The sequence below is a fragment of the Pimephales promelas genome, chromosome 3 (genome assembly GCF_988280905.1).
Source record: "Pimephales promelas chromosome 3, fPimPro1.hap1.1, whole genome shotgun sequence".
Taxonomy (NCBI): Eukaryota; Metazoa; Chordata; class Actinopteri; order Cypriniformes; family Leuciscidae; genus Pimephales; species Pimephales promelas.
Genome location: NC_142771.1, coordinates 47,884,401 through 47,910,632, shown reverse-complemented (window position 1 = coordinate 47,910,632; position 26,232 = coordinate 47,884,401). Strand labels below are relative to the sequence as shown.

Genomic DNA, 26,232 nt, shown 5'->3' with positions numbered 1-26,232 from the left:
CCTCTTTCCAAACAATAATTGCACTTCTCATCAACACCCTCAGTCTCTCGTGTTTTATTCTTCACTAGATGATCAAATCTAACCCGACCTGAACGATATTCCCTAGGGTCATATTCATTACGTGGAAAATACTCACGTACTTTACTCCTGTGCGTCAACACAAAACCGTCGGCGAGAACAGCAGCCTCTCCAACAGTCTTAACTTCATGCTCATTCACATAAATAGCTATTCTCTCAGGCAAGATATTTTTAAACTGTTCCAGAATCAGCAATTCCCGCAGCGCATCAAATGTTTCCACACCCTCCGCGGCAAGCCAACGATTAAAAAAACTACTCAAATCCCTCACCACTTCGGTATGGGTTTGTCTCTCACCTTTTCGCCAATTTCTGAAACGTTGTCGATAAGCTTCTGGAACGAGTTCATAACATTTTAAGACTGCCTGCTTTACGCTGTTATATTTCTTTCTGTCGACTGGTGCCAAAGCCACAAACGCCTCTTGGGCGCGACCCACTAATACAGTTTGCAAAAGCACTGTTTTGTCTTCATCATCCCAATCATGATCTTCATCATCCCAATCACTATGTTCTCGAATAACGAAAAAAATATATCCGGTTCCCGTTCGTTAAATTTTGGCAGGAACCTTATCATCCCAGCTAGATCTGACTTACCGGTAGAATTTCGATCAATTCTCCCCTCAGAAATCAATCTCAGTCTAGTTCTTTCCACTTCTCGTTCCTGCTCTCCACTTCTAAGTTTTTCTTATTCCAACAAACGATCTTTCTCTTTTTCATATCCTTCCAAACGTTTTTGCTCATTTTCCTGCTCTAAACGCTTCTCCAGCATCTCCTGTTCCTTCTCCAATTTAAATTGTTCAAATTCTAATTTCTTTTGCTCCAACTCTAACTTCTTTTTCTCCAATTCTAGATCCATCTCTATTTTCAACAGTTGTTTTTGTTGTTCAAAGGTTAAATCACTGGATTTAGACTGCATTTTTGGCTTAACGACAGAAATATCAGCAATCTCGTTAATTTGTATTTCTGGACTAGGACTGATTGGGGTTACTTCTGGCAAAACCTGCTTCTCCTTTAAGAACTCGCGAATAAAACCCACAAATTCCCTCTTCTTAGCAGATTTAATTACGGCCGGCAACTCGATCGCATAATACTCAGCCACCTTTACCAATTGTTCCCTAGTTAACCCCACCCACAAACGCTCAGACGGAGCTGCTACAAACTCCTCTAAAATGACCCTTTTTCAATCCACCACAAATCCAGCCAACCCGGTTCTAAAGTCGATACAGTTCAGGTAACCAGACGGACTAATGCTGGAGCATCCCCCTAATATTTACCCCCCTACTATCCTAACCTATCTTCACACCAAGGTCCAAGAACAAGGATAATTCACTCACCCATACCGCTGGAGTCGTACTGTCCTGACAAAGTCACTCCAGCCGGTGCTCCACGGTGGTGCCCTCGTTCAGACCTCAGTGACGTTAAGCTAGACCCACAACGCCACGGCGCACTAATTGGGGAAAAAACAAAACTCCATAAAATTTCCGTCCAGCCACCCAACTGATACCGAACCTCACTCACCGGCCGAACGACTGAAAACAACGCCCCCCTATACACACACACCAAAATCAGTGCGGCTCTCCCCAAAACAATCCACGAGCTAATAACGCTAACAAACTCAACTTACTCCCTTATTTTTAAACTGGCGGACTTACATAACGCAGCACTACACACGCTAGTAACCAACTACTAGGAATTAAAGCAGCCCCGTACGTTACTTGTTAAACTCAATGACTAATCGGACGAGCCCCCATATGTTACGACCACTGGGCTCATACAGCGATCGCAACATAAAAGGGGAGACCACGCAGATTACTACGTTTAACAAGGAGTGTTTAATTAACATGATAGAGAAGTGTATCAGTAAATGTCATGGTTAACCAAAAAGGTGTACGGTAGATCAGTAGAATGAAACGAGTTGGGATAGAAGAAAAGTGCGACGATCGAGGCAACCACCAGCCGCCCAGACCGACGGCCAGGAGAGGAAAGAGACTCGCCAGCTCCCGGAAAGCCTCTTTTAACCCGCCAGCCTACAGCTCCACCTGTAGGACTAAAACAGACAAACAGACGGCCACCATCAAACACAGTCTGTCCAATAACACGGCAAAACCGGTCATGACACATGCTAAAAGTTACCCTTGACTCAAGGATTAGTTCACTTTTGAAAAGTGAGAGTTTAAAAGTGAACTACCTCTTTAAGGGAACTTGCACGTGTGTTGTTGGTTTTCCGTGGTGATTCGATATACACAATCGAAGATCCTGTTAAGCCTGGAAATTTTCACAAAGTTGTCAAAGCTGTGAAATAAGTGTCTGATTTTGGTGAAGAAAACAACTCTTACACAGCACCAAGTCTTGCACTAAAAATAGGGCATTCTCTGCAGAAAATAGCTGACATAATTCACACTAGGGCTTTGATGACAGAAAATGAGATTAAATCAACTGAAGCTTTCAAGTCACTGTACTCCTTAAAGTGGTGTGCACACTCTGCCCTGAACACACTTAGTGAGAAGAAATTCAACATACCATCAACCTTGCCTTTTAGATTTGAAAGCGCATGATTGCTATTCATGAAATGCGTCAATAAGCTGTAACATTTTGTAAGACAAAAAAGGCCAGATTTGATCTCATTTTATTATTTTTAATGTTGCCGCCTCCTGTTATTTACACTTCACTTTGTTGAATTGACTGATTTCCAATGATGTGTTCTAGTTTCTGTATTCAATGTAGCTTATTTCTCAGTTGTTTTTAGTTTTAAAGGGATAGTTCACCCCAAAATGAAAAATCTGTCAAACCTGAATGAGTTTTTTTCTTCTGCTGAACACAAAAGACGACTGAGTGAAGAATGTTGGAAACCAGACATGGAAGTCAGTGGCTACCGTCAACTTGAGTGGCGTGATGCCAATTACTTTCCAGCAGGGGCGTCACTAGGCCCTTTTATGCCTAGCCCCCCTAAAAAATTGTGATTAATATGCTACACAAATTCATGTTCGCTTCAGTCTTGTTTTTATCAGATTCAGCCTGTTCTTCATCTTAAATCCGCAGTGGCGCCGGGCAGAGAGCGCGTCAAAACATGATAAAAGTGTTCATCTGTGTTCATCTGAGCCCATTGGTCTGTCACCGCTCGTCAATGTCAGAATATTTGAGATGACTAATCAAATCAAAGTAGGCGGGCTTTACATTCACAGACGCTGAGCGCAAATTTTTACTCAACGCTTCAGTGCACAGGCAAGTGCGAGATAAGATGCAAGTAGCTAAAAACTTATAGTTACTTACAACATTATATAGCCTATTTGACAGTTTTTTTTAGGTCATAAATGTTAAACAAATGACAAAAATTGTCAGGAAAACTAATAGGCCTATAGTTTTGTCTAATTTCGCCCTTTTGAACTGAAATTAGGCATGTAGCCTAACATCAGCCTAATGTAATCATTCGTTTACTGTCATTGTGAGGGGACAAGAAACATTAAAAAAGGATTAATAATGAATGTGTACATATTGAAAATATAATACAAATTGTAGCCTTTAAAAAGCTCAGCTTTAGGAGGGGATGAGAAAAGGCACGATGAGTAGACTGAAAAAAACGATGATGGAGATGAAGAGAGAGCAGGTATTGACAAATAGTCTACTGACATAGTTTTAAAGCTATTTCTTATACTTTTTTTGGTCTTCAAACGTCTTGAAATGCACATATCAGAGATTAAAAAATTTAACCCCGAAACTTCCACCTCAAATGTAGGACCTCTTTGATTATAAAGCCCTGTCTACTGCCCTGTATTTGGCATTAGAATCAGAAAGAGCTTTATGGCTTTATCCCATGGTGGATAAGCCAATTTTGGTGCTGATGCTTCCAGTGCACATATACATGTGATAAGGCATAAGATCAATAATGAATGTATAGCCTTTAATGTGAATTAATTTTATAAACTTAGTTAGTTACCTTTCCTAGTAGTTTTCAGTAAATGAACACATCTGAGAAAATGATTCATAGGCAAAATCAACCAGTTGACCCTATACTTTCTTCACTGTCAGACAAAAATGAAAAGCCTGTTATCAGTCAAAGCTCAACTTTAGGAGGGGAAGAGACAGGGCAAGAAAAAAACAAAGAGAAAAAGAGTTGATGCTGATGAGGAGAGAAAAATAATCAGCTGCCCACTGACATGGTTTTATCTCCAAATAAATTGCCTTGAAAACATCTTAAAATGCATATAATAGTTCAGAGAATTAAAAATTTTCTTGGGGAAAACCCCGAACCCCCCTAACTGACACGACTCAAATTCAGGACTACAGTGATAATAAAACCCTGCAATTGCCTTAATAGGCAAATAGACCTTAAATTAAAATAGACCTTCAATTAAACTTTTACCTTGTTTTTATATATATATATATATATATGAAGAGCTCTTTTCCAAAACGCTATAAATCCATTTCAATAGTTTTCAGGAAAACTACATTTTTTACCTAGACCCACACATTTTGTGAATATTCAAATTATCCTGTTTAAATGTTTTATTGGTTCAGTCTGAACATTTTGAACAATAATTATTAAATCAAACAACAATATTGTTAATGATAATTTAAAAGTTAATTTTATTTTTTTCCAAAACGCTATAAATCCATCCATTTTTTGTATCATTATTAGTAAAGTCATTTTTAGTAAAGAGTCAAACCTCAAACAAATAGTACCAATTTCAACATATGCATGAAAAAAACAAATTATTAAAAATGATCAATATATGATAACGATATTCAAAAAAGGGATGGGCACCCCTCCAGCACATGCACACACACACAGGCTACATAACATGTGAGCAAAGCGGAGCAGCATGACGCTTAAATATAAGTTAAAAAAAAACAAAAAAACAAAATAAACATTTCACATTTGTTTTTAATAATATTACATTACTTATTTTTATTATTTCATCTATGTTGAGTAGGCTATGAAAAGGGAACCGCATGAGATGAGTAAGATAGGATCAAAATTCAAAAGCTGCCCAATATCGGAAAATATTTGGAGTGCGTCAGACATGATTTTGACCACTTATTAAGTTTTGTTTTGTAGAAAGCTTGTAAATTTCGTTTCATATAAATTGTATCTTCATTTTAATAAATGTTTCATCGACAAATTGACTGGATTAATACATTAGAAGTAAATATCAGACAATATAATCAGGACACAGAGGCGCGCAGGTGAACCGGAGCGCGTCTCATAATATGAACCGAAACACCGCGATGCTTGCCTCACACAGGCCTGAGAACTAAGCTACAGAAAGCTTTAAATATCTACTTTTAAACAAAACAATTAAAAACTAAAATAAATTGGCAACTCTCTGCGTATGTAGGCTAATTCGAAGTATGCGTTTCTCTATGCGCGTTCACTGCGAAGATGGCGAGTAAGCATCATCAACTTTATCTTTGTTGCTGACACTGAGACCCCGTTTACACCTGGTATTAAAATGCGATCTGTATCCAGATAAGTTATCCGGATAATAAGTACTGATTCCATTTACATGGCCACATAAATGTGTTTTTGCAAAACGGATATAAATCCGATCTTCACCTCCTGCGTTATATGCAGATTTATTGGATTGCACGCCACCAAAAGCAACAGATCTGAGCGGCATTTTATTGATCATCAGCTAATTTCCAAATCAGAGACATCAATAAGAGAGAGTGGCAACAGGCCTGGTAAGATAATTTCGTTTCTTTACTTGAAGATGTGTTAACTGCGTCTGTGACTTACTTTTCGATGTTTGCACGTTGAATAGACGCTCAGCTGCTCATCTGCGGTGATGCGTGTCGCATCTGACTAGGCTATAACATGACATATAGCCTATATAACACGCTCTCACTCGTTTATTTTTTAGCATTTTTGGGAGGAGTAAAATATACATATGTGGTTTCAACAACCAGATTGCGTTTACACCTAGTAAAGATCCGGACATAATGCGAGCCAGACTACCTCCAGATGTGGTCAGGCAGATCCGATCACGATCCGATCACAACGCGTTTACACTTTGCATTAACATGCGTTTTTTATTATCCGGATAACTTATCTGGATACAGATCGCATTTTAATACCAGGTGTAAACGGGGTCTGACAGAAAACACTAGTTTATTAATAAACTATTCAAATGTTTCATCCATCATTACTTTTGCCGGTTCTTTGTGGCAAGCTTTATGCATACGTTGAGATGCGGAATATGCAATTAAAAACGCTCATATGGTTTCTCTCCCATTTAATTAAATCAATATATGTGATTACTGATAATACAAATGGCTTAAATGATCTACTACTAGTCGACTAGAAAACTAGGACTCATTTTGAGGAATAAATGAACATAATAAACCTCTGTTCAGAGTGCCGCCGTGCTGGATTGTGTAGAGCGCTCATTGAATTTGAGGATTTATCGTGTTTAGGCTAAAAACAGGGCTGGCGCTTATCGTGGTTTGGAAAGAAACTGTATCTTGCAGTACATTTTAAACAAGGAAATATAGCGATTCGGCATGAAACGTTGATAGAGCAGTGAAAGGGTTCTGTCCGCAGCAGAATGACACGACAAACTCATTTTTTTTAAAAATGTCGTTTAACGCGTTTTGGAAAAGAGCTCTTCATATATATATAGGGAATGCATTGACATGTGACTTTCCCACGTGACACCCCCCCTCAGCCTGACCGAGTGGCAAAAGATCTGCTGCGTGACTGGATTCAATAGGGGAAAACTGCGGAAATGCGACTAAATCGACCAATTTTATCAATTTAAACTAAATGTTGGACTCAATATAGTGTTCCTTACAACCATGGATATTGACATGCAGCCAGGAATCGTGTTGCCTGACATTTATTGCCTGATTTCGACACCGGGGAAATAAAAGCAAGACCTAAACATAAAGCAAATTTGCCTGTGATTGCTTTATATAAATATAATATAGGTAGGTCTAAATCCAGGTGATCACTTATATCAGTGTTATATCCTATATATATCATATCTTCCAGCTCTAAAACTTTATACGTTTTTTGGTCAGTGTTTATTAAAAAAACATCCAATAATGCAGAATATGCAATGATAAATATTTAATTGATGAGCTGTTAATGTATATAACAATACAAAATATACGGGTATGGTTTTACAGCTAAATTCAGCATATTGACACAATGAAAACTACTGCAAAACCACCTTTGGCTGACTGGAGTCCAGTTGTTTCTGTGAATTGCAGCGATCCATTTGCTCCTCTCTCCATAGCAGTCTGTAAAAATATACCTCCGAAGTTTTGTCAAATCTAGTTGTAGGCCTACAGTCAATCGCAAAGCTCTTTCCCACTTTATTTGTGTTGTATTTGTTTTTCGCGGTATTCACGCTGAACACATATACAGCCGCTAATCTTTTACTGAAATTCTGATTAGTTACCATGTGATTGTGGTCTCTGTTATTCTCTGCTTTCTTAGCCCCATTGTGCAGCTTCTGTTTCCTCTCCTGGATTGGGCAAGGTGAACAGCAATGGTCCACATAAGCAGTCAGGGAAAGGAAAAACATCAAGGAATAGAACGATAACCATCTCATACATGTTTACTGCAAGCTAGCTGTGATTTCTGAGAAACATTGTTGATCTTTGAAATCGACACCCAAACAAACACACACCTCCATGTTCATTGCTCTGCCCCCAAAATAATGCACACGCAACACAGGCAACCAGTTGATTCTAGGTACATATCCACTTCATCCAGCACACGTGTGTAATAGTTGTGGGACGTTCGGATAATTTTACTGACTTAGATCTTTGAATCTCGTTCATCAAAATTAACAAACTTTTTTCGAGTCATTTCATTCATTTCAGCAGAATACATTTAAAATGTTACAACTGAAACAGGCAGTGGGCTCAGATTGGTTAGTTTGGCCTGGTGTGTTGTGATTGGCTAAACTGTGTAGTGCACGTTGTCCGGAAACTTCACGGCCATTAACTCTACCTTTAATGCTAGGGCAATGTAAATAATGGTGTCGATACTGCAGTATTAGTATGAGGCAGAATTAGACCCAGAAAGCGGCGATGAAGAGAGTCTAGCAGAACCTCTCCAAACATGGCTCTTAAAAAAAGTTTCTGAATGGTATATTTTTTTAAAGATTATTATTATTATTATTATATTATATTCTACTATTATTATAAGAATTTCGATATGTTGTTCCCTGAAAATGCTACTGCTGCTTGTTAGCTTTTGAGATCCGGTTTTCTCCTGATTAAACATTTAATATAACTGAATAAATGTTTTTTTAAAGTTATTATTTTATAGATATAACAAACAACCGTTAATCTATTCACAAAACTTAGTTTACTCAGTGTATCGTTTTATTTAGGTGTAGCCTACATGTGGCAACTGTGTTAAACCCATACTGTACACTGATAACAACAGTTGAAGTTTGCTGTGATTACATAGCCTATTATTTTTTAAACTTTATACACGTTTGTCTTACAGAAAATAGCATCGAACTAACTGGCTACTATATACACAAACAGCTTTGGCATTGGTTTACATTCTTGATCAAATCAAACATTACATCATAAAGTATATATACATGAAAAATATATTAACAACATTAGTACATATACAAATCCAGGTCCAAAATGTTTGTACGCGTTTGTCGTGGACACAATAGAATAACTAAGTGGCTGGCATTTGATAAAACTAAAACATTACGTCTGGAATTATACACGCAAATACATTTAAAATGATTAAGGGTGTGTTCACACCTGGCTTGTTTGGTTCGATTGAATCAAACTCTAGTTTGTTTCCCCCTTGGTGCAGACCTTTTGGGCAGGTGTGAATACAGCAATCGAAGTCGGGTGCGGACCAAACAACCGAACCGAGACCCAGCTGAAGAGGTGGTCTCGGTACGGTTCAAAACGAACTCTGGTACGGTTCGTTTACGGTGTGAAAATGAACCGACCCAATTGCAAGAAAGCACTGCGTCAAAAGAGAATTCCATTCCGCGCCGTGTCATCATTGGAATGGAATGAATGAATGAGTGTGTGCATCAGGACATTCACATACAGAGCGTTCTCTTTAGTCTAATCGCATATAGATGCAAAAAAAAGCATTTGCAGTTCATAATGTAAGGATAGTTACAAGGACGATGCTGCTTTAATTAACGTTAAACTTGACAAACTTAATCGCAAGTGTTAACATTGACAGCACTTGTTAGCAGTATATACAATAAGAATCTCATTGAAAACGTTATACCTTATCCGTCTTCTGTGCAGTGCCACTTGTAACGCAAAGTTGAGATGTTGCCCAGAGATAAAAAAAAACAGTAGATGGTCGAATGAAAAGATGCACGAGAGACGAGAGTTGTATTTGCCCGCGTTTAATAGAGCCACTCAAACGTTACACTCATTGTCTTCTCAAAATCCGAGTTACAACATCGTATAGATGACATTGTATAATATGATACTCATTAGTTTCTTCATATTGCGTTTGTACAAAATAACACAAAATAGGTAAAAGAACAAATAATGCTGTAGGAAATATCTCCATGCTGAGCCTTTTTTGTACTTCCTGATTTCCCTACTTGAGAAACCTTGTCCAATGAATGGACGACCTTAGCACACGTGTGGTTTTGTTTACAAATTTTGGTTCACTTGCAAAAAAAGCAGTGTGAAAGCAAACCGTACCAAAATAAAAATTATTATAATTTATTTGGTCCGGACCAAAGCAAGTGAACTATCAGACTTTCCTGGTGTGAATACACCCTTAGTCTTAGCCTACTTACAGGTTGTGGCCCAACAGCTGCTGCCTCTGGTTTTAAAGTTGGAACTGCTTCATGTTTTAGTAAGAGTTTCTTGTTGAATCCGGTGTTGAATTCGTAGAGATTCTGGAAGCTGTCTTCCATAAAATGCGCAGCACAGAGAGCTAAATTATGATTAATTTGCGATTGTAATTAAACTTCCTGATTTTAAAAGACGATATCTCTTCTTACATTGAACTTCCAGTACTGCAACTTTGCAGATACTGCTCATGCACCAACAGCAACATTACATACTATTTAAAATGAAAAAAGTGAAATCGCAATCAACAACCCCTTTAAGGTTTTTGAGGACAACATTATAGGAAAATTATGAGTTTTCTCCTCCAACCTCAAAATCGTCAGACATAGTTTTTTGAATGATGTTAGACTTAGTCTTTGCCTATTCGCTTTGTAAACACTGGATCAGTACTTCTGCCTACCTTCCACGTAACCTTTCACCCTGATGGTGTAATGTGTGGCGCATCACAACTCGTGCAAGACCAGCATTTGTGGTTAAAATGTATATAAATGTGTATTTTTTTATAAATGTCGCTGGTTTGTCTAGATCAGACTCTTATTCCTCGGCTGGATAGTGTCGAGACTTTGAAGCTGCACTGAAACTCACATCTGGAACTTCGACCTGTTGGGCCCCATTGAAGTCACTATATGGAGAAATCCTGGAGTGTGTTCCTCAAAACCTTCATTTCTTTTCCACCGAAGAAAGAAAGACATGAACATCTTAGATGGTGTGATGGCGAATAAATTATCAGGAAATTAATTCTGAAGTGAACTAATCCTTTAAAGGTGCAATGTGTAAAAAAGTTGAGTATCTATTAACAGAAATGCAATATGACATCCATAACTATGTTTTCAGTGGTGTATAAAGAACTTACTTAATTAACCGTAATGTTTTTATTACCTTAGAATGAGACATTTATATCTCCATAACCGCGGGAATCCCCTTCGCTGAAGGTCGCCATATTGTGACGTCATGTTTCTACCGTAGCCGAACGTGAACAAACAGCGCTACAGAGCGCGTTTCATCACTACCTTGAAAGAGGAGTAGCAGAAAGCTGGAAGCTAGCCATAAACACCGTGAGTAGTGACTTTTCCCTTGGGAGTGATGTAAAATATGTAGGTGGGATTGTTTCATGTAACTTAGTTCTCCCTCGCTGTGTAATGGGATTGCTATGTCGGGATAAATGTGCTGTTACGTTCGTGAGACAGCTGATTAGTACTCTTGCCATTGACCGTAAAACAGTATGTTACAGGAATCACTAACCCGTCGATCTTGGAAGAGATCTAAGTCGATCGCGAAGAGTTTTCAAAATCAGAGAAAAAAGCCTATTGTGTGTAGTAAATGGTGTCTATAGGATTCGGAGGTGCGCGCGCTGTTACAATCATGTCATTTTTGTCGCATTTGGGCTCATGCGGACGCATCGAGTATAAACAAGGCTACGCTTTAACCAGTTCAGTACTGTCCACAGTGACAGCTCATATTAGCCAGCTAAACTTTAACTAACTTGTTAGAAAAAATATATAGCTGTATAGTTTCATGTGGTTCTCCCTCACTGTATTATGGGTTTGCTACATGGGGAGAAATGTGCTGCTGGTTACGTTTGTGAGACAATCATTATATTAAATTATATATTAAAACCCTTGATCCTCACCTGACTATGGCTTTGTAAACTTTATCCATGATGTGGTTTATAATGGACTGTGGTACAGAAACAATGACAAAGTTACACACTTGTATTACTCTGTCTATTTGCTGCTGTCTCAGGCGACGAGATGTTTGTCCCATTTTAGCAACCGTAGCTTCTTCGAAAGGGAGGGGTGAGCAGTGGGCTGAGCCCTTAGTGCAAACCTGGTGCAAACTCGCAACCGAACCACTAGATGTCGCTAAAAATCCCACACTGCACCTTTAAAGGACAAGTTCTGTATTTTACAATTAAAGCCCTGTTTTAAGATCGTCCCTGATGAAATATAATAGTTAAGATTGTTTTTTAGACAAATGCTCCTGTCACGAGAATTTTTGGATTCTGTGTTAGCACCCCCCCACTTTATAATGAAAGCATAGGTGCACTCGAACAATCATTCATAAAAACGCATAAAACTTTAGTTTACCAAGACGTGAAACTCACCGAGTGGTCTGGGGTGTTCACTGATATGCTCACACAAAAATCGCTGCAAAAGATGCTTTCCAACAGGTTTTATCGTAGTTTTTGTCTGTCTTCATTTTTCATTTTCTTTTCAGACCCCGATTTTTTGCTTTTCTCACTTTGCTTTCATTCACTCTACGTCTACCCTGTTTAGTGAATGGCTGAGAGGAGCAGATCATCTGTTGAACGCCACTGACAGAGGTGAATGAGCAGTGTTTTCCCACGGACCTATCACTTATCTGCTTTCTTTAAATCACATGTGTCAAACTCAAGGCCCGCGGGCCACAACCGGCCCGCAAATGAATTATTTTTGGCCCGCATGACAAAATGTATTTATTTTTAGAGCTGGCCCGCCGTCACTGTGTCACGTGACAAGCAATGACGCGTCACCATGGAAACATGACCGCGAAAGCGTGACATTCTGGGCGGTAACCCGGATGAGTGGCCATTATGGGGGCACTCGGATGTAAACAACAGCATTTACTGCACTATGTATGTACTACGGAACACATTGTTACACTAAAAAACACAGAAAAAACCCTTGGTAGGTACGAAATCATATAGAGATGGACTTACCAAGCAGGAGAGAGCGTAATATTTTGACAAACTAAAGTTAATATGTGGTAATGGTGAGCTTCTATAGCCCGTACTGCAATTCTTCCTTCTATTTTCTTGTTCCGACATAGGCTACGCTCAGATTGTCAGTCCAAAAAGCACATGAAATCCGTTTCAAGCTAGCAGCTACATCCATATGTGGTTTGAAATCCTATTCAAATACCATATGCCTCAGTCTGAACGATCGGATTTCGGATGGAATGCGACTTTCACGCCACATAAAATGTAGCTAACGTTAAACATCAGTTTTAGAGGAGACATGCTGCAAGTCGCTGCCGAAACAATGCTGTGTTGTTGCAAAGTGCCGGACGAGCAGAAAAATATTATTTCTGAAACATGTATTGAAACCGGCGCTGACAAGAACGCGGAAAAAGCCGTAACGTTGCATAATGCCTAGTTCACACTACATGATTTTAAAATGTCGGGCTGAACTGTGCAGTTCACACTACATGACTTGCTCTCAGTGAAATCATGAGTGTTCAAGTTGTTTAGCTGTTCACACCACACAACACAACGTGATTGATCCACAACAGGAGGTAACTCACTACACGAGTTAACAACGCACTACATAGAGATACAACCACGATCGGATGATAAGAGCATATCATTTGTGACTCAATGAGAGCTGTTTCAGTACTATAATACGGTCTAAATCCTGAAAATAATCAAACAAATAACGAGTTGACAACACGATTCTATCTGGTCTAGAAACCATGTTTTGTAACGAAAAAACACGCAATAAAACGAACCAGAAATGACGCGAAACTGCAGAGAAGAACACAACACGCGAATATGGACGTCAGACAGAAACTAGTGCTGCACACTGTTTGCTCGACGATCTGCTCTGAGAAAAAAAAATGCAAAAAAGAAAAAGTAAGATTTACCTGGTGTCCTCAACCCATGCGTTGCTATGATTGGCTGTACTCATGACATCACTGAGATTGAGTCGCGCGACTGCGCGAGATTTCTAGCTTGCTAGATATTTTTCTGAGCTCGGTGACCTGTCTGCGAGCTGTCTGCGAGCTGTCTTTGATGCGTTGTTGGCTCTTTCACACTAACTGATTGGCGAGCGTTAATCGTCCGCTAATCGCCCGCGATTTGCACGCGATAACACCCTGACTTGTCGGCGACTCAACGATTTGCAAATCGGGCTTAAATCGGGCTTAAAATCACGTAGTGTGAACTAGGCTTAACAGATTCCTACCGTTCTGCAGCTCAATACGCAATTCCACCAGAGGCTGTTGCTTAAAGTCCCTAATATAGTCCAGCGCGGCGGTGGCTACACACATCCATGTTGTAAAAATTAAATAAGAAAACATCACTATTGCAAATGCAAACCCCTCCATCAGTGTCAATGTCAGTGCCGTATTGCTGATGCTGTGCCTCTGTCAACCACAAACGCCTTCTTTCATCAGTTTTTGCACTCTTCTCTTTAACGTTTGGTAGTCTGTAACTCAAAAGGTATTTTCCCCGATGTGACAGTGACAGATTAGTACAGACCAAAACTCGGCCATTTTTCAGCATAAATAATCAGCCAAATTTGAAGGAAGGTGAACTTTGAAAAGGTGGACTTTCATTTTTGCATTTCTTTCTCTTGCTATAGGACATTTGATTTTCCTTTGAAGTAAATAACTTTTGTAAATAACCATAAGAAATTAGTGAAACTGATTTTATTTATTAATTTTATTTTATTTTATTTCCTAATTAATGTTGTTTTATTGGCAATAATATATAGACCTTGTTGTTTTCAGGTTCATAATAATAATACGTTGTTTCAATAAGTGTTTAACCTGTCCGGCCCTTGACCTATAGCAATTTTTTGATCTCGGCCCACTGTGTATTTGAGTTTGACACCCCTGCTTTAAATGATGTTTTTTATTTAAACAATTTAGTTTCCTTTCTTTTCTTGTGCTTGCTGTATTACTTTTTTTTGTCATTCACTATATATATATTAGAATTTATTAGGATTAACCCCTTGAGATGTATCATCTCGTTTTCGAGGGGGTCCTTACAGTGAAACAATTAGAACTAACAAAAACATAACAAAATTACAATTTACAGTACACGAAACAAGACACCAACAATACAGAAAAAGAAAAAACAAAACAAACAAAAAACAAACAAACAAAAAAACAATGTATACATATACATACATATATGCACACACATATACATATAAGCAACAATACACAACAACAATACACAAAGCTACAACACCAGTTTCAATAATAACATGAGCAGTCTACTTTTAAATAAAGTAATAAAGATTGTTTAAACAACCGAAGTGAAGTAATGGATCTAATACTTGTAGGTAAATTATCACTTTTCAAATTATATATATCACTCGGTTTGTGTGACAAAAATATATAGGAAATGAGAACAGCTTTATTTTACATTCGTCTATATTATATTATAATATATTAAATACAATATGTGAGCATTAATTTCTAGAGAAAGCACATTAGGCAAGCGGAACGCAAGTACGACGTGATGATGTCACGAATATGCTAATTAACGTATGGCGTCATCTAGCGACATTTAGCGACTTTTAGGGAAGGCGTTAGCTACTTTCATTTGAAAATAGTTGGCAACACTGCAGGGCTGAAAGAGTTCGAAAAAGTTTGATCTCTGTGTGCTTTAAACACACCAGTTGGCTTAGAAGTGAGCAAAGGTTTCAAGAAAATACTGTCCTTTATGATGAAGTTTCGCGTGTAGTTCATACTGACAACTGCATCATGCAGCTGGGGGAGCACATGTTCAACAGGATTGGGTCTGATGTGATCAAACATGACTATATCAGACAGAAGATGAGGGAAGTAGGTAGACTTCTTCTTGAAGCAAGGAAGATTACCCCTCTGAGAACAATGGTAGACTTCTTCATACCAGCAAACTTCAAACATGTCATAGCAGCTGTTAAAGTTGTATCTGCACAGCAAAAACTCCAGTGTTAAATTAACTCTCCTGGGAGTTTATATGACTCCACACTCAAGAGTGTTAAATTAACTCTGAAGCAGTGTTAAAGTTAATGAGATAATTAAGTGATTAATTGAGCAATGATTGACCAACATTGAAGACACCTGATGTTAACAAGTAGAATCACTGAAAGTGAAAAATCAAAATTATAAGTCACCATTATGGAGATCAGTGTTTGCTTCAGTGGGGCAGTCTGTCAACCCTTACATTTTATACTTTAGATATTGTTTTTGTCACAAAAGTCTGATGGGGCTGATCCACTGAGGGGCTGGAATGAAAGTTTTCATGACATGTTTTTGTGATGTGTTCTGCACGTCCGATATAGACATTAATGGATCCTTCGTACAAGGTTAAAAACAAGTTCAACATGTTTTCAACATAACTCATGGTCTTATTTAGACAATTTAAACTGTTTCTGGACTGAAGAAACACTCTCAGGATGCATTAAATTTACAATTTGAAATAAATTAGTTTATTTACATCGTTTAGATGGTGATATTTGTTTCATTTTAAGTCACCATTGTGGTGATGAGTGTTTGCTTTAGTTGGGCTCTTGGTCCCAATTCTTCTTACTTTAGCTTTTCTTTGGCTGTTGTAACTGTTTGCATAACACCATTGATTGTGCAGAGAAAGCCAAGAAAATTAAAAATTAGATGTCTTCAGATGCTTGCTGATGATGACAAAATCATCTAAACTTATGTTTTTATATCTGAAATTTATAATTATTCATCTCGTAGAACTGCATTATTTGGACCAGTAACTTTATAATGACCACTGCATACAATATGTTTTAAGAAATTGAAACACATAGTCACACACAGATATCAAGATTTTGCATATGATTCTCAACGACGGTGACAACCAAAACAAAAAAGCCTGGGAATCGAGGATGTTTTGTACTATGAAAGCTACCCATCATGCATTGCGGCATGAAGCATTTTTTTTATTTATTGTCACCATTTTTGTGAATCATATGCAAAATCTTAATGTCTGTGTGTGACTAGATGGCACATTTTCTCAAAACATTGTGTAAATTTGCTTTTTGTCCAACTACTAGGCCAAATAATGCAGTTCCACAAGATTGGTGGTTATAAACTCCAGATACAAACACAAAAGTCTAAACACAACGTTAAATGCCCACTTTATATTGATTTCATCATCGTCAACATCATCATCATCATCGTCAACAACCGACAAGGAGCTGATGAGAGCCAATTTTCTTGGCTTTCTCTGTCACAACAATGGTGTTATTCAAACACACAGTTACAACAGCCAAAGAAAAGCTAGAATACTAATTATTGGGACCAAGAGCCCAACTAAAGCAAACACTGATCACCACAATGGTGACTCAAAATGAAATAAATATCACCATCTAAACAATGTAAGGAAAAAAAATAAACATAAGTTTTAATTTAATGCATCCTGAGAGTGTTTATTTGGTCCAGAAACAGTATAAACCAGTATAGACCATAAATAATGTTGAGAATGGCCACATTTGAACTAGTTTTTAACCTTGCACGAAGGATCCATTAACGTCTTTTTCAGATGTCCAGAACATGTCAAAAAAGACGTCATAAAAACTTTCATTCTGGCCCCTCAGTGGAAGTCTTTTCAAACTCTGACTTTTGTGACAAAGACATTGAAAAACATCTTTTGGACATCATTTTGCTTAGTGAGTTATGTCAAACCATAATCAGCAGCACCTGATCACCTTTTCTCTAAGCAAATAATAATCACCATTATGGTGACTTCGAAAATGAGATTTTTCTTCTTCAGCGATTCTGCCTGTGATCATCAGGTGTCTTCAATGATGGTCAATTATCACTAAATTAATCACTTAATTAGCTCATTAACTTTAACACTCTTGAGTGTTAATTTAACACTCATATTTTAACACTTTAACACTCTTGAGTCTGGAGTCAAATAAACTCCCAGGAGAGTTAATTTAACACTGGAGTTTTTGCTGTGTGGTTACGATGAAGAGAAACACTCCTACCACATTCCTTCTTTAGCTCTCAAACTTGGGCATTCTTTAAACAAGATCTGTAGCATTGTTGAGAGCAAAGCCATGATGTATGGAGCTCATGATCGTGCTGAGTGTGCGCGAGACTTCAGGAAAATACACCAGACAAGGTGGAATGAGTACGTTTCTGCTGGTGCTATAACTACATTGAAAGAAACTAAGTGGAACACACCACGGATCATTCCTTTCACTCAGGATGTAAAAGTCCTGCACGCACATCTTGAAAAGAAACGCGATGGGCTCCAAAGTAAGCTCAGAACGTGCCCTTCTGCTGACAGCTACGCTGCTCTAGCCAAGGTCACACTGTCCCAGGTCATTCTTTTCAACCGAAGGAGATTAGGTGAGGTATCATGGATGCTTTTGTCAGCTTTAATAGTAGAGATTCTTACCATCTGTCTGTCTGAGTTTGAGAGGAAGCTGTGTCTGCACTTCACAAGAGTTGAAATCCGGGGTAAACGAGGCAGAAAGCTTCCTGGCTCAAGAAACACATAGCAACCATATCTAAAATTCTTAACCTTGATGAGAATGAAGCAGACCAACTGGCTGATTTCCTTGGTCATGATATCAGAATCCACAGACAGTATTACCAGTTACCAGAGGAAACACTGCAGGTGGCAAAAATGAGTAAAGTCCTAATGGCCATGGAGAAAGGAACACTGTCTGACTACAAAGGACAGAAACTTGATGACATTGAAATCGACCCAAATGGTATGAGTATACTTGGCCTGTCTGTGTGTATCTGTGCTGTACATATTTTCAAAACAATCTATATAATCATGTCACAGATGGTAACTATAAGCAATATAGTGTTAATGTTTTTTGTCAATGAATTATTTAGAGCAACTTGAGGCCCAAGGTGATTCCATGTCAAGTGATGAGGAGGACTACACTGACCTATCTCAGACAACAGCAGCAACAGAGACTGATCAACCTGTTCAATCTAATCAATCTGTTTCACAGGTAGATCAAGGTAAGAAAAATCTCCAAACTACACAAACAATAATCAAATAATCCAGCCAAATTCAAATAATCAACACATTAGGACACAAATCCTGATTTGGTCTTTACTCACAATTTAGTTGTAATGAGAATGTGTAATGAGAATTTACTTTTTAACTATTTCATAGGTTCTTCTAACGCTCCAAAAAAGAAATGGGAGGGCAGTGTGGTAAAAGCAGTTGAGAGAGACACATGATAAAGTTCATCAAGACATGCAAAGTTCCTGGTAAGCAAGACTGTGAAAGATGCATCCACGCAGAGCCAGAATCTTTGAAGCAGCGAACATGGACTGGTGTGAAAAATTATTTGTGGAACAGGATCATGACTCTTAAAAGAAAGGGTGGTTTGTAGGGAGCCACAAAACAATAGCCTGGCATGCCAGACCTACATCAAGATGTTAGGTCTGGGAACTCATCATTGACAGGGCTCAATCCAAGGGGCGGGATAAACGGTTGTCTTTCAAATTCTCTCTGCACGCAATTGGATAGCGCTACAGCCAATCAGAGCAACAAAGAAGGTGACGTAGTCAGCGGAGCAAGTTGATATATTAAACTTTTACCGTATCCAGTCCATAACTGTCAACATTGAACATTGAAAATAAGGGAGATTTCCCAGAATCCATCTCCAAAATAAGGGATTTTTTTGTTTTTTACACGACCCACAAACTTTAAAAATAAAACACTAATCATTAAAAGTCTAAAGAGTTTATAACTAGCCTACATATGTGTGAGAGAGAAAGAGACAGTATGTGTGTGTGTTTTTTTTGTGTGTGTGTATGAGAGAGAAAGAGACAGTGTGTCATTAAAAAATTAATATCATAGAGAATGTTTAAATACTAATATCAGGCGGATTAGTGGTGCTTCTGAGTGCTGGAGATGATTCGGGAGAGGTCCATGCAACTTTACCGAAAAACAGATTTATGAAAAACAGATTTGTGAGCATTAGTGGAACTGAAGGTGTGAGAATAAACACGTGATCGTTGTCATGCAGTGGATTCGGACAATCGAGGATCAGTTGCGTCATCATCAGAGCTTGAGAGTCACTCTGGAGAATGATGTTCCCATCCCACTTTATGACACTTCTGAGTGTGACATCTCCCAGGATGAAAGTAGTGAACCAGACATCTCAGATCTGTCAGTTGTTGACTTTATTATTGTGAATTTCATGACCAAATGCAACAGCTACCATTATATTGGCTTGGTTGAGAGCCTTGAGGGTAATGAAGTTAATGCAAGATTCCTCAGAAGAATCCGACGAAGTACTGGCACAAAGCCACCTTTGCGTTCAAAGAAAATGATGTGGGATCTGTCCCACTGAATGAAGTGCTGAGGAAGCTTCCTAAACCTCGAAAGGTTGGAGGAACTGCAAGGAGGGAGCAACAACTCATATTTCCCTGCAACCTTGATGGATGGAATATCCAATAGTCATTTTCACTGTGCTGAGGTCTGGGAGTTCAAACTGTTCTTTTGTTCTCACAAGTTCAAAACTGTGAAACTGTCCAACAAATTTGAAAATTATAACCAAACATACTGGAGCGATGTTCTTTCTGCCAAACACATTTGTATGTGTGTGTGTGTGATTGGACATGACTTGATTAACAGCAGTGCCACCGCGCATCAAGTGTTGAGGAGGCACCAAAAATATCCTAATGAAAAATCAATCTTCAAACTTCTTGTTATAATCAGATTCAGCGCGTTCTTCATCTTCAATCCGCAGTGTCGCCGAGCAGAGAGCACGTCAGAAACAGCTGACAGGCTGTGTGTGTGTCTTCAGAGCCTCATTGGTCTGTCACACAGTAAATTCCCTGGTGTTAAATTAACACCGCTCGGTGTTTATATGGGAACCACCAGCAGGGTGTTAAAAGTAACACTAAGGCAGTGTTAGAGTTAATGAGATAATTAAGTGATTAATTGAGTGATGATTGAGCATTATTGAAGACACCTAAAGCAGAATTACAAGGAGAAAACCTAACTTTCAGGTCACCGTTATGGAGGTGAGTGTTTGCTTTAGTTGGGCTCTTGACCCTTTTATTATTAACTTTACATTTTAATTGGCTGTTGCATCTGAGTTATACCTGCCAGATGAACAAAGAGACAATTTATATGATGGTGTTGGTCATATTATGACATTCATTTGAAATATATGTTCGTGGTTAATTTTGTAGGTCACAACATAACTGAGATTGTACATAAATATCCAGAATGTCAGATATAATATAATGGATTTCTACAAGTTGTTAAAAAAAAAACTTCTTATAGGCACACATAAACCTCAAAATTCAGTCAATGCTTCTCAACAATGGTGACGAGCAGAATATTCAATTAGGAAAAGTAAATTACATAGACAATTCAGATCATAATTTATTCATACCGCAATGCATGATGGGAGCCATTAATGAGTTGTGATTGGTGGAAACAAGGATTATTAATGTCACCATGGTTGAGATACACAGGCTGACTATTTATGTCTGTGTTTCTAAATAAAGATGAAAGTGATTTGATCAGAATAGTTGTTATTAAATATTTTCGGTTAAAAGAAAAATACGGATATGCTGCACAATCACTAAACTGTTACTAACAAGTTAAGCCAATTCATCTGAAAAGTTAGATTTTTCAGATCACAGCATGATTATGTCAAAACATAACCAACAATATCAGATCACAGTTTTCTTTGTTCATTTGACTGTTATAAATTAATAAAAGCAGACAAACAAAGTTAAAGTGAAAGTATAAGTGTAAAGAGCCCAACTAAAGCAAACACTGATCTCCATAACGATGGCTTACAATTTGTGATTTTGTCCTTCAGTGATTCTGCTTGTTAACATCAGGTGTCTTCAATAATGCTCAATCATCACTCAATTATTCATTTAATTATCTCATTAACTTTAACACTGCCTCAGTGTTACTTTTAACACCCTGCTGGTGGTTCCCATATAAACACCGAGCGTTGTTAAATTTAACACCGGGGAATTTACTGTGCGGATTGCGAAAGCGCGGGCACGGTTTATGAATTTGTGGGTACAGATTTCAAAAACTGAGGGCACGGTTTACAAATCTGAGAGCACCGATTAGGAACTCGTGGGTATGGTTTATTAATCCGTGGGCACGAATTGTTAAACCGAGGGAACAGTTTAAGAATCCGTGAGTAGCCTACAGTTTATAAACTGAGCGGATGGATTGCAAAACCGTCGCCTCGGATTGATTTGTGATTTCACCGGAACGAATGAAACCTCCCCAATGGATTGCAGCGTGCGTCCGATTGAAGACAACACATTTCAGCGCTAGATGACTGAAACGAATGCGGTTAGCTAAGATTTCAAAAGTGGTGGGCACAATATCGACCCTGGCAAAAAGTGGTGGGGACATGTCCCACCCATCCCCAAGTACAGGCTAGAGTGTTAACCTTGAATTTATCTGCGACCTCAGCTCTCAATGAGAAGTGGCAAATTAAGTCGGACACTTTAAATAGGCCTAAATAAACAGTTAATAAACAGCTATCTATTTAAGCTTCAAGAACGGTTGGCTAAAACATAAAAGCTGTCGGCCAACAGCATGTAACGAGGTTCGATCTCGCGTCGTTTGGAGGTCGATGAGGTTGAGGATGATGCGTTAACCACACAGCTATCGGTAGTGTAAGGATTTTGGCCAGGCGAATCAAATCCACCCCCAGGGGTTTTCTGAAACACACACACGCACACACAAGCCCTTCCCTTCCCCCACACATCGGAATGTGTGGAATGTCTCTGAAGAGAGAGAAGGACTTTTCAATGGAATGTTTTCAATGGTTTTTATGTATATGTGTCTTCCCCATGTCACAGTGGAATAACTTTGTTTGGTCAAAGCGTAAATAGAAACTAAAATTACCTTCGTCATGCATTTTAAACAGAAGTGTATATTCCTTTGATATAACATAATGTTCCTTGATATCTCTAGAATGCTTATTGAATGAAACACTCGAATATGCATAGAGATGTAAAGTAAAGTGTATTTTTGATTGTTTTACTGCCAATGAAGATCAAAATTGTTTTACTATAAAACCCTCATTGAACACACCCCCTTCCATGAGAAGCGCACGCTGAGGAACAAAGGACCATAAAAGAAGACTTACCGTGTGCAACATCCACTCTCCGATTGGCTCCAGCCAACAGGAAGGGGATGGACTTCTCCAAGGTGATAAATGTGGGAGCGCGGCTCCGCCCACTCTTTTCTGAACTTTCCAGCGCTCCTTCAGCATGTAAACCTCACGGGACTCTGATCCAACCATGGATCTTTCCTTTTGTTCGTCTAAAGTTTCGTCTTTTCCTCAAATGGACTACCCAGTTCGTCTTCCAGGAAAGGAAGTGGACTTTGCCAAACTATTTCCTCGGGTAACGTCACCTCAAAGACTTTAAGCCTTTCAAACACTCGCGCTTAATGCCAACGAACGCCACGTGACTCCCCACGGAACAAAAGAGCCACGCAACCGACCATGCTCCACGTGACGCGCGCATGCAGGACAGTACCCCCAGTCGACACGTGGCCCGAACGGGCCGAGCAAGGAGCCCGCGACTCACACAGACCAAATATGCTCTGCAAGTATACCTTCTTTTAGAGCTTCTAAGAAGCATTAAGAAAGTGTTTTCGTGGTGTTCAGAAAGGTTAACTGACTGTTGTGGTGAATGTAACACACTCTCTCTCACTTTCTCTACAACTCACTCTATCTCACTCTTCAACTCACTTAACTTACGCGTCTTAGTTTGTGTTTTATTGTTTGTAAATACATGTATCATTGTTTGTAACGTAGTAAATGCTTAAGTAGTAACTTTATTACATACAAAATATGCTTACCTTGACTGATTGTCTTGCTCATAATACGGGTCAATGAAATGTCAATTTAAAGCTACACGCTTTACAGAACTACAAATACCTAAGAGGGTATTTGGTTATAGAGCAGGGAAGGCAGATTCTAGTGGCCACAGAATTTGTCTTCACAAGCTATATAACTTAATTGAGCTAATTGATTTTGCCTGTCTTGTAAAACGTGGTCCTTGCAATCAATAACAATTAATTTGTGGTTGATTGCGGGGATGCACATGTATGCATATGGGTAAAATTAATAAATTAATATACAAGACCGGTCTGATCCAAATCTGTATGAATAATTATTAATTATCAATTATTAATTATGATATGCAAATTCCCCCCCTGATCAGACCGACCTAGAGTCAGACTGGTGCATTGTATGTCTTATACGACTGTAAAGCCTCATTGATGTACCCTAATATGTTTCGACTGCAATGTTTTAAGGTTTCATTATTTTTTCAATTTAATTTCAGTATTGTGATTAATTAATTAATTTAACTACGTTTCACTTGAATAGCTTGTTTTCACGTGACGTCACGCCACTGCGTTGCAATGGCGCGAAACGCAGATGGAGGTCAGGAAGTGATTTGGTACACGTAGAAAGCAATATAACAAACTCAACATGCCGATGTTTTGCGTCGTGTATGGTTGCTCAAATCGATCGAACCGAGAAATCACAAAGAAGTTTTATCGTGTACCAAAAGTAGTTGTTCACAAGGGGAAAAAATGCAAGAAATTGACCGAAAAACGCCGCAAAAAATGGCTTGCAAACCTACGTCTAAGATCGGGAGGAGCTGAATCGAAAAATGCCCGAGTGTGCAGTGATCACTTCATAAAAGGTGAGTTAATACAACTTATGGTGGCTATGTTTGTGTAATGTACCAGTTTGCGACCTTTGTAAAGTCAAAGTAATTGTTTCTTCAATTCTTTAAGTTTGTAAGTTACTCCTGTAAAGTTAACTGAAGACAAACACGTAACGTTAGCAAAGATAGTAAGTTACCTACAAAGTATTTTGAGGGTGCAGCCTTATTGCCACAATCATTTAATTTATGGCGTTCTCTTTAGGCTTCCCTAGTTCTTTAAACGACTTTGAGTCTGTAGACTGGGCCCCTACAGTTAACCTTGGTTATCAGAAAGGGAAGCCCGCGACAGAAGCATCGCAAAAACGAGAGGAGAGGATGAAGTCTAGGGTCGATCAACATAGACACGCAGAATGTGCAGAGGCCTTGCTGGATCTCCATGAGTCAGCTGAGAACCCAGAGGACACCTCAGAGATCTTACTTGATCAGCAAGGTGAATTGTTGCCAGTATTCTAGTTTTATAAGGCAGGCATGTGATTCTGACAACAAATACTGCATGTAAACTAAAACAATGCATGTTGATTTATTTTCATTTTTAACATTTTTTTCATTTGTCACTTTTTTTTAAGTTTTATTTACTTTTTTTAATATGTAGATAATTGTTTTTATAATTTTTTATAGTGATTAATTAACTGTATAAAATGAATTGTTCTTTTGTAATTTATTTGTAGCTTTGGCAATATTGTTGTTTTACGTTCATGCCAATAAAGCTAGATTGAATTGTATACTTTAAATTAGGTTACACAATAGCCTGGTTAAACAACTTTAAAAATATGAATGCAAATAACTTTGGCGCTTTATACGAATGTGGACAACTAAACAATTCACACTATTAATAATTTGGAGAGTAATTTGAATAACTAATCCCTCTCCATACTTCTGTATGCAGATGCAGGATGCCAGACAGACCTAACCATGGATGACATAGAGAGGATGGAAGATGTTCTGAAGCAAACCACTACAGAGCTGGGTGATCTTCGGCATAAAGCACTGGACACACAGCTTAGCCAGGAGTCTTTTCAGAAGAATGAAGACAAGACAAAGTTTTACACTGGACTCCCCAACTTCTTAGTTTTAATGCAGGTTTTTCAACTGTGTGAGCCTTATATCACCTGTGGCCATTCGTCTGTGCTTTCTAAATTTGAACAGGTCATTTTAGTTTTGCTAAGGTTAAGACTAAACCTTCCTCTGAAAGATTTGGCTTTCAGGTTCAATGTCTCTTGCTCCACAGTTTCTAGAATTTGGCACAAGTTAATTGGCATTCTTCATGAGAGATTGGAGTTTTTAATTGAGTGGCCAGAGCGACATGTACTTCAATCCACAATGCCAATGGCCTTCAGGCAAGCATTTGGATGTAGAGTTGCTGTGATCATAGACTGCTTTGAAGTATTTATCGAACGACCTTCTAATTTGCTTGCTAGAGCACAAACCTGGTCAAACTATAAACATCATCACACTGTGAAGTTTCTGATCGGTGTTGCTCCCCAAGGTTATGTCTCTTACATATCTCCAGCCTGGGGAGGAAGAGTTAGTGATAAGCAGATTACTGAAGAGAGTGACCTCCTAAAAAACCTTTTACCTGGAGATATTGTTCTAGCAGACCGTGGCTTTAACATTGGGGAAAGTGTAGGATTCTACTGTGCTTCACTACAGATACCTGCATTCACAAAGGGGAAAAGACAACTGACAGCATTCGAGGTGGAAGAAACTAGAAAAATAGCTAATGTACGTATCCATGTGGAAAGGGTTATTGGATTGGTTAGAAGGAAATATCAGATTTTGCAAAGTAGGGCCATGCCCATCGAACACATGGCAACAAAACCAGGCGAGTCACTGACATTGATTGATAAGATTGGAGTTATTTGCTGTGCCTTGTCAAATTTGTCTGAGTCTGTGGTCCCACTGGAGTAA

At 38.6% G+C, this 26,232-nt stretch overlaps 1 non-coding gene and 1 pseudogene across 2 annotated transcripts; both read left to right on the top strand.

Annotated features, from left to right (window-relative positions):
• Positions 1–1,980: 1,980 nt before the first annotated feature.
• Positions 1,981–19,349, top strand: LOC148994765 (uncharacterized; annotated as a pseudogene). The gene is made up of 6 exons (XR_016151971.1): positions 1,981–2,175; positions 7,517–7,642; positions 17,817–17,966; positions 18,086–18,329; positions 18,460–18,591; positions 18,749–19,349. The product of XR_016151971.1 is annotated as an uncharacterized LOC148994765 (transcript).
• Positions 19,350–23,946: 4,597 nt separating this feature from the next.
• Positions 23,947–26,232, top strand: LOC120476318 (uncharacterized). The gene is made up of 3 exons (XR_016150735.1): positions 23,947–24,300; positions 24,527–24,758; positions 25,152–26,232. It is a non-coding gene; the product is annotated as an uncharacterized LOC120476318 (transcript).